General features: G+C 34.4%; 1 long non-coding RNA gene across 1 annotated transcript in view; it reads right to left on the bottom strand.

Annotated features, from left to right (window-relative positions):
• Nucleotides 1-17,102, bottom strand: part of LOC129072467 (uncharacterized) — a 112,701-nt gene that overhangs the window by 33,266 nt on the left and 62,333 nt on the right. The window contains exons 2-3 of the long non-coding RNA XR_008529354.1: nucleotides 2,866-2,984; nucleotides 2,262-2,335 (exon numbers count right to left, since the gene is read on the bottom strand). This is a non-coding gene — a long non-coding RNA (uncharacterized LOC129072467). The remainder of the gene's footprint in view (nucleotides 1-2,261; nucleotides 2,336-2,865; nucleotides 2,985-17,102) is intronic.

Here is a 17,102-nt window from a genome sequence, read left to right as displayed (position 1 = left end):
GAAATAATAGAGTATTTGAATTTTGTTAAACCTTTAACTACGACCAACTAGAATGCCAGATAACAGCATAGTACATTTTGTATATGTTTAGAAAATGTTCTGACTATATAAATTTTCTGTGTTCTTCCCTTCTAACATATGTTTCTGAGATTTCCACCAGAACATAAAATACATAGGGATGAGAGATCCCTCCAAATACTTCAATGAAGCCAAGATTCTCAAGATATATTTCAAATAAGCTCATTGTCAGAAAACTAAAAACACATTCACTCAACATGTTTTGATGCAAATAACTATTAAAGGAGAAAGTAATCAAAGGAAAGATGATGACTCCAGTCTTATTTTAGTCAATGCAAGTTAACATTTAAAAAGCATAGATAAAGCCATCCTATAAATTACCAATGCCTTGTTAATCTTTATTTTTTTTAAAAAAAGATGACAATTAAGAGGGAAAATATGGTAAATAGTTGGCAGGTTAACAGATGCTATACTGAATTTATTATTCTGTATTTTGCCCAACATTGTTGAAGAGAACATGTGATGGGAAAAAGAACTTCAACAAAACCAGCAAGGGATTAATTAACTGCGGTGGTTTGTTCACAACTTTTCTCATCAGTTATGTTCCATTGAACTCTAATGATAAACAGGGTGGAAGCCAAAGAGAAGAGTTTAAGACAAGCTCTCAAGCAAAATTGTCATGCAGTTTTCCATCCAATATTTACTGACACATTGTTATGTCTCTGTCCTTGATCTATCTTCTTCAACTTTCTCCTATTCAACAGGAGGTTCCCTTTGGACTCTACTTTCACTTCCACCTATATCATTCCATCTCATCTCTCATCTCCCTAAATTACCTGCTCTGTAACTTCCCCATAGACTTTGCTCATCCAAAGCAGCCTCTGCCCACACTCATCCAAGAACAGGCAGGGCAAATCAATGAATAATCATCAAATGTACCAGTGAACTAGAGAATCCCTAATGAGAGTCAAATGTGTAACCAATGTGGAAGTGAGATTTTCAGCCTCCTGCTTGGGTGCTGACATTATCTATTACCTATGTCTTTTTTATCTTCTATACTCAGACTCTATATCAAATGTGGGGGTAAAGGGAGAGAAGGAATTCTCCGGCTTCTATCCTCTTCCTCATCCTCCTTCTTCATAAGCACTGATAGATATTGACAAGGCTTCAAAATTAATAAAATTATGAGTATGTGATCAGCACGATCCAAGGAGTTAAGTAGTCATTAATATGTTCCAAGCAATAGCCATTAGTGGTCTTAAGGTCTTAAAGATCTTCGATATCAAAGTTTATTTATCTCAGGAATTATTTGTTATATGTTATTGAGGATCAAAATCACAGGTGCTGGAAACAAAGGCCTTCCCAGGTACACAGCCCATTTGTAGACATCGATTTTCCTCCTGCTGCTCTGAGCCCTGCAGCTGAGGACTTCCTAAGGGTAAAATGGGGGAGTGGGACAGAGGCAGGCTCAGCACAGGCTCCCACTTCCCTTTCTATTTGGAGGACATCCAGCAGTGTTCTGAGAACATCCTTCTGAACCCAAACTCACAAAACAGGAAAACAGGTAAGAATGAAAGAAAGTGCTTTCTCTCTCAGTTCCTAAGAAGAAATGTTTCTAATGAAATCTTAGATAGAGGAGAGAGTTAAACAAAAGAATCAAAATATATGAGTGTTATGATTTATGTTGTGGAATGTGGGAAATCTATTGTGTAGGAAATATACAAACATCATTATCTTATTTACTTTCTAAGATTTTTAAATAAAGGCATTGCTTGATGTCCTGGGCACGTATAGTTTTCTTCATTAGGTAAAAATCAAATTACCTTTTATTAATGATAAGATAGATGAAATAAATTTCCAGGAGCAAGTAGAAAAAATGCATTGCTGGCATTCTGATGTACTTTCTAGAATATGATCAAGACATTAAAAAAACTTTGAAACTAACAATTTATCCTCATCTTTCTTTAAAAAACATTTTTAAAAATGTATAAATGCAAGTAATAATTTACAGGTATTATTACCTATGTAAAACTCAAATATCTATGTACTAAGTGAATAATTAAATGTATATAAGACACCCAGAATATGAAATAGTATTCAGTTATTTTAAATGAGGTTTTTACATAATACATTGACAAAAGAAATACCTATATGTGTATTATAAATAATACAACATACAGCTGCATATGTTTTATGAACTCCATGGAGTATATATAAATGCAGCACATAGAAACCATACTCACTGTAAATTGTGAATTCAGAGGTGTTTGTATTTTCCTTTGTTTTTGCAATATTCTCCAAATTTCCCATGGTAAACCTGTATAAACAGAAAAAAATACATTAAAAACTGAGAAAACTTTTGCATGAACAAAAAACTACATTACTGACATATATCATCATTTTTTTGTCAGAAAACTGATGAATCTTGGACTTAGTAGTTAATCTTAATAATATAATTGCAACCTTTATGATTAGCTGAAAAGTAAATACTATTTTTGCAGAGAATAATCTTAAGAATCATGGACAATGATGATCAAGAGAATTAATTTAATGGTTTAAATACTCAAATAGGCAAAATGTGTGTATTGATGTAAACCATACACTATGTAGCTTCATAAAGAAAATAACATTGATTTCAGTTTTGAAGGGTCATTACCATGACTACAGCTCCCTGGAGAATGAATTTCGTCTTTCTGTGAAAAGCAGTATTTATTTTTAAACAAGTACTTCTGTGACACCTCCATCCTTGCAAATGTGTAACTCGATGATTTATGCATGAGAGGGAAAAGATTGTAATCTCTCTAAATCTTCTTAGTCCAAATGAAACAGAAATTTGAAGTCCTTTACCTTTCATTCTGAGTGATAACAGGTTTTCACATGTATTTTTCAGATAATTGCCTCAATTTTCTCCTTCAATTTGTCTGAGTATTCCCCAATTCTCCACAAGCTTTTCTCTCGTTTGGCCCCTGGGCATAAGGAAAGAACTGAGATTATACAAACCCAACATTGTTGTAGATTTCTTAAATGAAGGCAAACAGATGAATAAAGCCAAGAAAAGAGCTAGGAGAGGCTCTTGGTTACTATGGAATTACAAGAAACTCTAGCAAAGCTTGTGTCAACATGGATTTTCAAATGACCAAGAAGTGTTCCGAGAGGTTTTGCCATGAGAGCAAGTAAATACCAAAATTCATCTGGAAAATCTGAAGCACAGATGGCCATTGGTGTGCTGGCAAAATGCATTTCCCTGGGCATCTCTGTATCGGCACAGTAATTATGTTTTAGGTTTGCCTTCTTTATTTCTTTCTATTTTTGCCTAAGTGCAAAACAGAACTGGTTCCCTAGTGAGATCCTTAAACATTTTTGAAATTAGAAAATCCACTGCACTTAAATAAGGAACAAACATTTCCCATCTATCTCTGCTCTCATACAACACAATCTGCTGGGGAGAGACTTACCTGCTATTGGTTTTTATTCTGCACAGTCATATTTTTTTCTTTACCATCAAGTGAGGTGAGAATACTGTGCAGTGTGGAGCAAGACAAACCTGCATTCAAATTCCTGCTCTGACGCAGACCCTCTGTTTAACCGTGGGCAAAATGCTCAGCTAAGCTTTGGGCTTGGCACCCAGAAGACGGGGAGAGGGTAATTATACTGAAAGATTGCCAACTCTACATGGCAGAGACTGTCAGACTCACCATCACCCTTGGGCTTCTCTATTTTTCTCAGTCTCACTTGCAGTTAAGCAGGGGCATGGGTCTGGGTTTTTGCCCATAGAGACATAAAGAAAAATGATAGAAACGATCTACAAGCTCAGTGATTAAAAATGTCCTCTATTTCTAATTTGTTACCTGTGCTTCAGATCTCCAAAGGCCTCCCCGCCCCCAACCACCGCCACGATCCTCCAGTTCAATTAATTTTCTAGAGTGGTTGTGTCTCCTGGGAGCAACCCCATTCATTGGTTAACTTAGGGCTTTCCAAAAGACACATTATTAACATAACAAAAGACACTTTAGGGTTCTCATCGCTTAGGAAATTCCAATGGTTTTAGGAGCTCTGTGCCAGAAACAGAGCGATAAAGTCCAAATACTATTTCTTATCATAAATCTCAATATCACAGATACTTACATTCCATCTAGCATATTCTAAGGTCTAGAATGTCTGGAGTAACCCAAAATGACAGAAATGAGAGAGGCCACCCATGGGGCTTCATGTGACCCAGTCTGGCATGTCAAGGATCCATGACTTTAGACAGAAATCATTAAGTTGTAAGGAACAATGCAATATTATGCCTTCTTTTTTTTTTTGTTCTCATTCCAATTAATAGATATTTAAGAATCTCCTACAATGGGTTTAGCATTATGTGAGATTTAAGGGAAAAAAAACAGACATGGTTCCTGCCTTCAACCACTTTAGAGTTTGATGGAACAGTCAAGAGGGTACACAGACACTTTAATTTGTCAAGCTAGCACAGAGACAGATGAACTTTTAAGGTTCTATGGTAGCAGAAAGACAAAACACTTTCAAAGTGTATTGGGCATTTTTTAAGTAATCATATTTATATAAGCATAAGTATTTTTCATGTATAAAGACTAGACCTTTTGTCATATGTATAGAAATACACAAAACTGCATTTACCTAGAATGTTGATTGTCACATGGAGTCTTCTCTCTGTCTTCTCCCCCTTTTTCATCACAGGATAACACTAATTTATGGTTCAGAATCCTGCTTTGGCAACCCTGCTTTCTGAACTCCTCCCTAAACCCCACACTGCACTCCTGATGCCAACACTGTCAGGGAGAAGCAATAGCTCTTACAGATCTGTACTATCTGTGACAAGCTTTTGCCATCCCTGGTATGCTTCATGGTTTCCCTTAATTACGATTTGACACCGTATTTCCTGTGCTTGATTGCCGTTTCCTCCAGAGCAGAAAACCTCTATGTGATTCATGTTTCTATAGACCTGGCACAGAGTATACACTCAATAATTTTTACATAATTTTATTGAGAAAAATGATATCACTAGAGCCATTTCAAAATGGAGTCAGAGATGCCTTGCATGTCTTGTTCCTTGGTCCTTCAGAATGTTCTAACTGGGCAAAATAACCTCTCAACTGGGACAAACCAATATTGTCATAGAAACAACTTTTTTTGTAAAGCTAACAGGAAAGAAAACATCTTGACTAAGAGGACTGAAAATTAGAACTAGTACCACAGCCATGTATAGCCAGGAAATAATTTATCTTATTTATATCTATAGGAATTCCTTCCTTGGCCTAGTAGCACCAATAGAAATTCTTTTCTTCTGTTCTTGTAATTATTTCCCTTCCTCTTCTCATAAATACCCCTTGCCTCACTTCATAATCAAAACACTGTTTGGATTTCTGACTGAATCGATGCTTCCCAGAATTGCTTTGATTTCAAATCACTTTGGTCTTATATTTTTTAAGATAACATAATCTATGCCCTACCTAATTTACAGGATTATATTAAATTCAAATATCATGTATTATGAAAGTACTTCATAAACTACAATTCCATATGAACATAGTATGGTGTCATTTCTTCTCTGAATTGACATTCTAAAGTAGCTGCAACCTGAAATGAAGAAATCTAATGTAATGGAATACTGAATTGCCCCACTTCCACTATTCAAGAAGCTACTATTTTCCTCTCAGCTATATAACATAACACACGCTTTTTTTCCCAAAAGTTTATGAGTATCTAATCTCCATTTTACAGCATAAAAATGACCTGCTTCCACTTTGTGCTGACTTAATCATATATAAATACTAGAGTAAATATTTTCATTAAACTCCAGGGGTTCTCCTTGGAGCATAAATTGTAGCTTACGAGATCTGGAACTGTGAAAGAAAGAAGAAATGATAAACTGTTCCAGACTGAGGAAGACCAGGGAGAGGTGACAGCTGAAGACAGTGTATAGTTGAATAGAATCATTTTCTATGAAGGACATCAGTGTGACTTGGTGGAAGGTGGGGAGGAATGGAGCTGGGCAAACTTGAAGGGTTTACTGAAAGGAATATGGCATTTATTTATACCACTTTGGCAACTTGTCTGTAGTTTTAAATTTTTCTCAAAATAAAAACTAAAAATATGGTATTTCATAATGAAAATGTTTCAGATCTTTAGAAAGATATGATAGTTTTACTATGGTATGAAGCTAAAGCATAGCCACAAAAAAATAAAATCAGATATTGACAAAGCTAAAGGAAAAATAGACAAACCCAAAATCAGAGTGGAAATTTCAAATAAACATGTCTCAGTAAAGACTGAAAAAGTAGACAAAAATCAAGACTACAAACTAAATACAATTAACAAACTTAACCTTAATTTACTTATATAATAACTTGCCCTCAACTGTTGCAGAATACATATTTTTTCCAAATTCATATAAAACATGTTCTAGAATCAGGCAAAGCTGAAAAATAGATGAAACTTTAACTGATTATAAAGGTTTTAAAATCATACAGAATAGGGGAATGCTATGGGCTGAATTGTGTCTCTTTCAAAGTTTACATGTTGAAATCCTAATACACAACACCTCAGAATGTGACTGTATTTGAGAAAAGGACCTTTAAATAGTGGTTAAGGTTAAATGAGTCTGTTAGGCTGGGCCCAAATCCAATCTGCCTGATGTCTTTATAAGAAGAGAGAATTTGGACACACAGAGGAAAGGCCATGTGAGAGCACAGTGAGAAGGCAGCCATCTGCACACTTCGGACAGAGGTCTCAGAAAAAAACAACCCTGCTGACGCCTTGGTTTTGGACTTCTAGCCTCCAAGAGTTTGATAGAGGAAATTTTTGATGTGTAAACCAGCCAGTCTGTGGTACTTTGTTATGGCAGCCCAAGCAAACTGATCGAGAGTATGTTGGCAATCCATATAATTAGCAAAGAATTTAAATCGAGAAAATAAAGAGAACGACGACAAATAAATAAGAAAAAGAAATCTGATTAAAAATGGCAAGAGACTTCAATAGGCAGGTTGCATATTTAAATATGACAGACTTATGAAAAGTTGCCTAAAATCATAAGTGTTATAGAAATGTAAATGAGAACTATATCCCCAAAAGAGAAAACAACAATTTAACAATTCAAAGTACTGTTGGAGTCAGTGGATCCCTCAGACTTTGCTGATTAGGGTGTAAATTGTTATTAATGCTTTGAAACTCTTTGTACGTAGGAAGTTTAAGATGCACACAGTCCATAAGGTAGCAATTTCATTCCCAAGTAACAGAAATGTGTGCTTCAAAAGACATGTCTTAGAATGATTATAGCAGAATTTTCATAATGACCCTTAACTGGAAATATGCATCAGTAATAGATTAGGAAATATATTAAATTATGTTGCTTTACAGAAATAAAACCAAATCAGTTATTGCTACATGCAACAAATTTTATGAATCACAGACAAAATGTTCAAAGAAGACAGGTACAAATTGTATGAGTACACTTAATATAAGCTTAAAAAACACCAAATTCCACGGTTTTGGAAATTACGGTAGTGCTTGCCTTTGGGGCAGGGAGTGCAATAATGTGCACATGGGTGTGAAAGAGCCTCTGGGTGCTGGTAGGGTTCGATATCCGACCGGCTCGGTGGTTACCCAAATGTGCTCACTTTGTAAGCACTTTTCAGGATGAGCTTATGAAATATATATTTTAATGTTATTTTATGTTATAAATTGATATCATAATTTATTTTAAAAATAAAAACTCACGATACCATGTTCTAACTGGTTTCGGGGTCTTTCTTGATATGTCACTGTTTAAACCATGTTTGTGTTAACTAAAAATAAACACCTTGATTATTTTCCACTAATACTCACTGCAGATGTTTCAAGTTTGCTTCCTCTAGTGGTTTCAATAATTCTGGACTATTTTTAGATCCATTTAATGGCTTTTATTTCTGATATCCAAGTAGTAAACATTTTGATCCTGTATCGAAAGTTGGTCACATGGGCTTGAGATCTGTTTTTTAATTTTTTTAATTTTTACACTTGATCTTAGCCAAAAGGCCGAGAAGCAATAATTTTTTTAATTTTTTAAAAATGTAAAAGTTGTGGTAAAATTGTTTAATGGGGTGAAAAATGTTCACCATTACAGTAAATTAAAAAAGAATTAAAGAGTATAATTCCATTACACTGAAAAAGTACATATGCACATAGAAAGAAAGCTGTAAAAGATATAACTATAAAGATAGAAGAGAAAATATTATTTCTGGATATAGTAGTTTTCTATTACTAAATAACAAATTGCTGCAAACTTAGTGGCTTAAAACAACACTCATTTATTATTTCACAGTTTCTGTAGGTCAGAGGTCCAGGCACAGCTTTGCTAGATTCTCTGCTCAGTCTCCAGGTTGAAAGCAAAGGTGTCAGCCAGGGTTGCAGTTTTCATATGGGGCTCAGGGTCCACTTCCAAGCTCACTGGTTGTTGGCAAAATTCATTTCCTTATGGTTGTGTGACTGAAGTCCTTGTTTTCCTGCCAGCTCCTAAAAGCTGCCCGCAGTTCCTTGCCACAAGGCCCCCACAGACAATTTACAACATGGGTTTTGCTTTCATCTAGGCCAGCTGGAGCATGTTTTTTGGACTTTCTTTTCTGCCCCCAGCATGAAAACGCTCTGCTTTTAAAGAGTTCACCTGATTAAGTCAGGCCCACCCAGGATAATCTCTCTTTTGCCGTACAGTGAACATACTCATGGGTGTTGTCTCTCCCATCATACTCACAAGTTCCACCCCAACTCAAAGGGGAAAGTATTATACCCATGTAAAGGCCTTGGGGCTCATCCTAGAGTTCTGCTTACCACACTGGATTCTTGGAGTTTTCAATTTTCTTAATGATTTTCTGTTACATGTCTATAATTTTAAAAATGTTATTAACAGAAAGCTGTGACTAGTCCTCATGATAATGAGTACTGTTCCTTAATTTCAGTGCCCACGTTTACCTTTCTTTTTATTACTGTGTAAGTACCAATTTGTCATGAAATTATGAGATCTGTTTATTCTCACAGGGCTCCATAGTCAGAAGAGCTCTGTGCTTAGTTTAACATTCTGTTGTTATTTTCTTAAAACTACTGATCATTTTTATCTTCGAAGTTGCATCTTGTAAGTGAAGTTTAATGGAACAAGGGTGCAGAGGAGATATGCTCAATATATGTATGCACCTTTCCTTGATTCCCTATTCACAGATGTGCTCACGATGCTCCCCGAGCACAGGATTCCTGTGCATCCACAATGCATGGAAGTTCAACAAAACCCAAGGCAAGAAAAGCATGTTACATCTATATCTGATTAAGCACAAGCACTGACCCAAAGAGGCCATTCATTCCCGGAATTTATACGACATAGAAAAACACAATGGAATTCTATGAAATGCTAATGCCCAAGGAACACTATCATATCCGTTCTTACCATGTGAATTCCCTGTTTAAGTCAACCACTCACTCTGAAGATGATAACGCAGAAGGAAAGGGAAATATAGGGAAGCCATATTTCTTTTTCCTTTTATTGCTATTTAGTTGTCAGTATACTGGGGTAGAATTTTAGTAGAATGTGTATCAAGAAGTGAAATAAAAACTTTTGAGTTTTGAATAGCGTTCCCACTGGTCTGATGGAATGAAATACATATGCATGCATGAGTTACAAAACATGAACTATGTGATTTCTGTGTTTCTTCATACTAAATAAACACTCATATTTGCATTTAAAATTAATAGTGCACACTGTAAGTAAATTCCTGCTAGTAATTTAAAGTGTTTTTTTTTTTTTACTCAGAAAGACATTAAGTAGAAAAAACGTATATATACTACAAGACAAGATAGATAATATGAAAGAAAGGCAAAAGTTTTATATTTCAGTATCTTTGATAGTGCTTTTTTTCTTGCTTTGTAAACAGAAGACCCTATTCATGTTTGGTATACTTTTAGGGTACTTTTACTCAGGGATAGCTCTTTTTCTCACCCAAACATCAGACAGATGATAAAGTTCCTAACTGGTACGAAACAGAATTTTTCTAAACTGTGAAGAGTTTGAGCACCTAGCAGTCCTAGGTTCTGTTTAGTACGAGCCTCTTGCTTCTAGGAGTATATCTGCTTCCAAAACCCCCTGGAAGGAAGCAGCTTTGGCATCTTTTATTAATTTACTATTAATTTCTGGTGACCAGAAATTTCACTTTTTGTTTCAGTGTTTGTTTATTATTATTCTTTGTTCCACAGTCCCATGAATTTTTAATGACAAGGGATTTTACTGAATCATATTTTAACCATATTTCCATAAGTTGCCAATATTTATAATCATCAACTTTTTAATCTCTAAATTGAAGAATACTAATTTACTTTTGTCCTAAACTTTATACCATAGCCTGAGGTTAAAACATTGGCAACATTTATTCTTTTATAGGATTTCATATCCCTCACATAAATGTTACATTAAAGCTCTGGTTACTTAAGATTTTGTCAATAATTCTTAAAAACAAAACAACAACAAAAACCTCATAATAATAACAGAACTAAGTAAGCCATATCTGTATTATAAAGTTACCGTACTTTCCTTTATATTTTTTACTGTCTAGAAAAAAAAATCTTCAAGTTTTTTTCTCACTTTTTTTACATCTAAACTGATTCTAAATCTAACTGAATAAACCAAGACATTGCTTCCAATTATCTGCAAAGGTAGCACTGCAAAGAATCATTGTATGTGAACATAACTTAAGTGGAAAAAAAACAGTTTATATTTTTTCCTTAGGCACTGTGCACATTAATGAGATTATTATTATGAAAGAATTATGCAAATTGTACAACTGAAAATACTGGTTATTTATATATTAAGGTTACATTTGGCTACAAATAACACAAATAATGATTTCAAATGGAATAAAGAGATTTTTATTTTTTTTAAAAAAACCCAAAGTTTGGAGATTTATGACTTTTGGTCAATGATTCTGGGATTTGTTGGACTTTTCCCACAAGGAACAAAATGACTTTTGATGCCTCAACCATCACCCATTTTTGTTTAGGGTTGGACATTCTGCCATCCTAAATAAAACTGTGATATTTTATTAACAAGGGAGAGAAAGGAAAAATACTGAGTGGGTAATTAATAATATCTGGCCCCATATAATCACTGGTATTTTTGAAACAATATTTGATTGGCAGTCTTAACTATTTCTCATTATATGCCAATGTATGCACCTTTGGTTTTCTTAGATTTATAAACTTTTACCAGTGGATGGATGGATGGCTGACATCTTAAGATCATAAGAACCAAAATTAGTTACTAAAAAGGAGAATTTGTTGAAAACTTGGAAGTCAATAAAATTAATTGAAATGTAGGAAACAGACTGTTCAACTGGCCCTTGATACTTATAAGTAAGTTTTAGAGCTGTACTTTCTTGTTTGAATATGGAAAAATTCTCATTAAAATTCAGCTATGGATTGCAAAACAAGAGGTGGCAAATAACATTTTACAACAATAATTTGCAAGGAATGAACACAGAAATAAAAGAGACTGTACATTTTGACTTTGTAAAAAAAGTCAGTTGGAAAGGAATAATTTGAATTTGTTTGAAATGAGAGAATATAGCATTAACTGAGTTATTGTTTTGCTTTTACTTTGGAAATTTTTAAAAAATATTTATTTATTTATTTATTTATTTATTTAGGGAGGGGAAGAGAGGGAGAAAGGGAGAGAAATATCAATATGTGGTTGCCTCTCGCACGCCCCTGATTGGAGACCTGGCCCTCAACCCAGGCATGTGCCCTAACTAGGAATCTAACCAGTGACCCTTTGGTTCACAAGATGGTGCCCAACCCGCTAAGTCATACCAGCCAGGGCTACTTTGGAAATATTAACACATAACATGTCAATGTGTGGTGAATCACTTGATATCTACAGAAGGTAGTCTTAGAAATTCATTTAGTGGTTAATTATAGCAACCAATACAAACAACAGAATTATGAATCTATGATTGTGACTGTTTCTTAATACAAACAACTATAGCTTTTAAAATAAATTACAAAAGAAGAGAGAATACTTAATACACTTCAGTCTACTCACAAGCTGCCTTATCTTATCAGAAAGATAAGAGGTAAGAAGTGTTGGGAGGGTGTATATAAAAGGGAACTTTGTGGACTGTTGGCGAGAGTATAAACTGGTGCAGCCACCAGGGAAAACAGTATGAAGGTTGCCCCCCAACAACAAATTAAAAATAAAACTATCAGATGATGATCCAACAATCCCACTTCTGAGTATACAAGGTCTATCCAGAAATTATACAGCCATGTAATATGAAAAAATTGAGGCATTTATTGAAGAAGTCACAAGACACAAGAAACATTGTACATAAGACAATGATGCTTCAGTATCCTTCAAAATAGGCACCATGAGACCTCATACAATTTTCCCAGTTGCCATCAGCCACCCCTTAATATTTTCTTGAATCTCATCGGTGATCTGAAATTGCTTCCCTTTCAAAGGTAATTTTAGTTTTGGGAAAAGCTGGAAGTTGCAGAGTGCCCAATCTATAATGTAGTGTGACTGAGTTACATGGGTGATTTGATGTTTTGCCCAAAAAGCACGTGAGAGACATGATGCATGAGCCAGCACATTGTCATGATGAAGCTGCCAGTCACCAGTTTCCCACAGCTGCAGTCTTCTGAATCATCCAAATAGTTTCTGTGGAGGACTATTCAAGCTTAACGCAAAATTTGATGCAGATTTGTTGCTCTACTCACTCAGTCATTTTGAATGTGATGGCCACACAGTACATATGCCCACACAACTGCATCTACCACCCCCACTGACTAGTAAAGTGAAGTTGTCATTGTTCACAAATGTGCATTCCAGTCCAGTCTCCTTGGCTACAAGGCTACATCGATGTCGCACAAACCATTCTCATTGTAATGACAATGGCTTGCCTTTTCCACACATACCTCATATATCTAAAGGAAGCAAAAACAAGGTATCAAAGAGATATGTGCACTCCCATGTTTATGTCAGCATTATTCAGCATTTTCCAATGTTTAGAAAAACCTAAAGGTTTGTCAATAGATAAATGAATAGAAAAGAGGGGATACACACACACACATACATACACATACACACATATATGTTTATAATTTTATTATATGATATTATATACACATGGGCATGCACTGGATTATTATTCAGCCATGAGAAAGAAGAAAACCCTGCCATTTGTGACAACATGAATGGACTTGTAAGGCATTGTGCTAGGTGAAATAAGCCAGATGGAGGAAGAAAAATAATGCATGCTATCACTTATATATTCAGTCTAAATACAAGTTATACTCATAGAAACAGAGAGTAGAAAAGTAGTATCCAAGGACTGGGGTGTGGGGGAAATAATAAGTTAGCAAAGGGTAAGGACTTTCAGCTATGTGATAAATAAGGTCTGATGATCTAATGTATTATATGGTGACCATTGTTGGTAACACTGTATTGTGTAAGCAAAATTTGTTAAGAGTGGAACTTAAATGTTCTCGGACACACAATAAAGATTAATATGTGAGTGATGGGTGTCTTAACTAGATAGGGGAATATTTTCACATTATGCAAATAAAATCACTATGAGGTATACTTTAAATATCTTATAATTTTATTTGTCAATTTTACTTCAACAAAGCTGAGAAGCAAATATTGTTAGAGCAGAATCCATGGTGTGTTTCTTACCTTATCTGAAAAGCTTTTAATTTGTGCCATGAAGTGTCATGTTACCTGCAGATATTTTGTTATTGAATTCTATCAGATTAGGGCATAGCCCTCTTATTTTTGCCTGCTTATAGTCTTTAATTAGAAATAATTTGTGAATTTTATCTAATAACTTTCTGCATCTTCTTAGCGGATCATGTGTTCCCTTCTACTTTATTATGTTAATATTGTGAATTATATTGGTTGAATTTCAAGTGTTAAATCAATTTTGTATTCCTGAGATAAACTGTACTCAACAATGGAGTACTGACATCTTTTCTGTTGCTGGATTTGATGTTCTGGATTTTAAAGTTTTTTTGCTTTGTGTTCATGAGAGATATTGGTCCGTAGTTTTGTTTTGTTTTTCCTCTTGTGTCAGTTTTAGTATCAGAATAATGCTGTTCTTTTAAAACCCACTGGAAATTGTTTGCTCTAAATCCTCTATTTTCCAAAATTAAAATTGGTTTTATTTATTCTCTACTGTTCAGTAGAATTCACTGTTAAAAATCATTGGTGACTGAAATTTTCTTTGCAAGAATGTTAATAATAAAGAATTAAATTTCTTTAGTGTATGTAGAACCATTCAATACATTTCTGTGAACATCTTTAAGCATGTTGCTTCTTTAGTGTTAATAAGATTTGGGCATTTAAAGGTAAAGCTCCAGGGTTATGAGAAACAAGTAAGTATTTGATTTCATGTAATGACATAATTAAGATATGAGTATTGGTTGCTTTCTCTTAAAATTAACTTATCAGTATTTTATTTAAGGACCACAATTATCGTAGCCAAGAGAAGTACATATACCCAAGATATCCTCTGGCTGGTCATGTGAGGAGCATTGATGCTAAGCATACTAGAAAATGCAAAAAAAAAATTCATTGGTTTATTTTAAGAGAATAAAAAAAAAGTCAAGAGTAAATATTACTTTTCTTTTAGTTCTCAAAATAAATGTTGGCTTATATTTTCCTCTGGTGAGTTAAAGAGGTCTTCAATATAGCCAATTATAACTATGTGGTTACAATATGAATTATGAGCCCAGATATGAAGCAATAACTGTGGGAGATTACTTGGTATAAAATCTCTCATCCAAAGATACAAATATGTGAGGAAAAAAAGTGTTCTAAAAACAGAAAACTTCGCTGCAGGTGCCTGTTATTGGCAATGTCATATAATAAAGTAGTTGGCATTGATCTATGTTTTCATAAACTCTGTGGTATTCTGCAGGCTTATTAGCAAAGCGTACTTGGTGAAGTTGCAGGTTCAAATATCTTTTTGAGGGTGAGTGCTTCTCACAAAGAAGAAATAAGAGTCTCCTTGCTTTTTCAGCCGTTGTTACAAATGGCTCCCCATGGGTTTGGGAAAGAAGTCAGGTCTAAGATAAAACTGACCTTAAGATAATTGGAGGTCTTCCACCACCTGTATAATATCAAACTTTAATAGTGCAGAAACATTCAGTATTTGGGCCTTCCTCATTACAAGTTAATGAAACAGTCAGATTGGGCACAAATTGTGGTTGCTAACAACTCGTCAACTGAGAATTTATCATCTCAAGCTTTCATGGGAATGACGAGTGGTTGGTCAAAAGTACCGCTGAATCAAGGCTTAAACAGATTCTATTGCCAGTTCTAGCAACCCACAAAACCTTACTCTATGTTTGATTCATTTCAGCTTTGACACTCTTTTGTTAGGTATTTTAACACAACTTACCTGTACTATTCTTTTGCAATGCCTATCATGCAAGTCAAAAGTTTAGTAAGTGTTTTTATTCCTTTTTTTAGTAGAATTCTGTTTAGAGTATAGTCTTTTTAAAAATGTGTGTTATATGCTGCAATAAAATACAAACTAATTCTCATAATCACTGATGAAGGCACCAAAGATTTCTAGAGGATATAAAAGGAAAGTGTGAACAAATATAGGAACTTACACTGCCTAAGCTGAATATTTATAATGAAGTAGTTTATGCAAGGCTAAAATTAGAATCAAATTTTTAAATGATGTAAGAACTACAATGAATAAATTTAAAAAATCATCACTTTAGAGCACCTTATAATCTAATTTTTTCATTTACTTAGCCTATATTGAAGAGACCAAAATCAGATTATGAGATTTGTTCCTCTATTTGATTTTTCTTGAGCTTTGTTAACATTATTTAAGAACAGAATGTTAATAAAATCTACCAAAAATAATATTCTTGTAAAACATAAATAAGAACACAATTCGTATACAAATCAACAATAGTAGGTCTATATTTAAGTCAGATTTGCTAATTAAAACACGTGCTTTAAAATTTGGCCAGCTGCGAAAGTTAATATTCATATTAGTACCTGTAGGAATATTATTTGATATTCCCTCAAAAAAGATGTCCTGAGTAATTTTGGTAGGAGAAACAAATTACTATAATTATAATAAAGGAGTCTGCACTGTGGTTGGTGATAGGTTTCAGTCACTAGGCAGTTTGGAGTAGTCGTCCTTTCTATTGAATACTTATACCATTTTTTAATTTTTTTAAAACCCATCTGAATTTCTGTCATCAGCATATGCTTTGGGGTTATATTCCCTTATGCTTGTACAATGCATATCTGTTGCCTGACTCTTTGGAGTCTAAAACATTACAGACCTTTAAATACCTGGCCACTAGATAAGATTGCTAAACTACACTTCTTGATGGGTCACAGAGCAAAGTTGTAGGTAAGAGATCATTTTTCAGTGCTTTAAATTACTTATGCAGGGATCGGGAGCTTAACATTGCACTAATCAGGTATACAAAGAGAAAAACAGAGTCACAGAATACAGCATGGCTGCCTAGACATGTTGCCTCAGCTAGGTATGTGTGCGGAGTGGGGGTGGGGCCTCTCTTGTACCGTGTTATCATGGTGGTATTTATTTCCACATTTCTGAATCCCAAGAACTGATAGAAAGCACATCGTTAAGTCCTTCAACATCATTGGTGGCAAGAAAAGTTACATAATTTCATTCTTTTAGCAATCAGTTTGATTCAGATTATAAAGAAGTGTTATTTGGAGATAACCAGAAATATTTGTTCTTAGCAGTTATTATGTACATAAAAATTATGTAAGTCAAGCCATGTCTTTGAAAATTGTTGTTCAAACACCAAGAGAAAGCCATATTTATTTGTAAGTAATCCATATAAAATGAACAACAGCAGGATGACTGGCTCTTACAGTCTTTATCTGCTAAAGATTATCAATTTGTGTACTACATAACTAATCATCTTTTAAAGGCTTTCAGAGGATTAAAGAGAAATACCCCAGAAGCCAAATTTCCTTCTAGTCCATGGATGGTATAAGATGGTCTCTTGAATGAGAAAAATACACCAAACATTGTAGTTTGGCCATGAGA

Source organism: Pteronotus mesoamericanus, unplaced genomic scaffold (assembly GCF_021234165.1).
Source record: "Pteronotus mesoamericanus isolate MK-2021 breed Mesoamerican mustached bat unplaced genomic scaffold, CSHL_Meso_final contig_32, whole genome shotgun sequence".
Lineage (NCBI taxonomy): Eukaryota > Metazoa > Chordata > Mammalia > Chiroptera > Mormoopidae > Pteronotus > Pteronotus mesoamericanus.
Note: the sequence above shows the minus strand (reverse complement) of the source record. Positions and strands in the feature narration are given on the sequence as shown.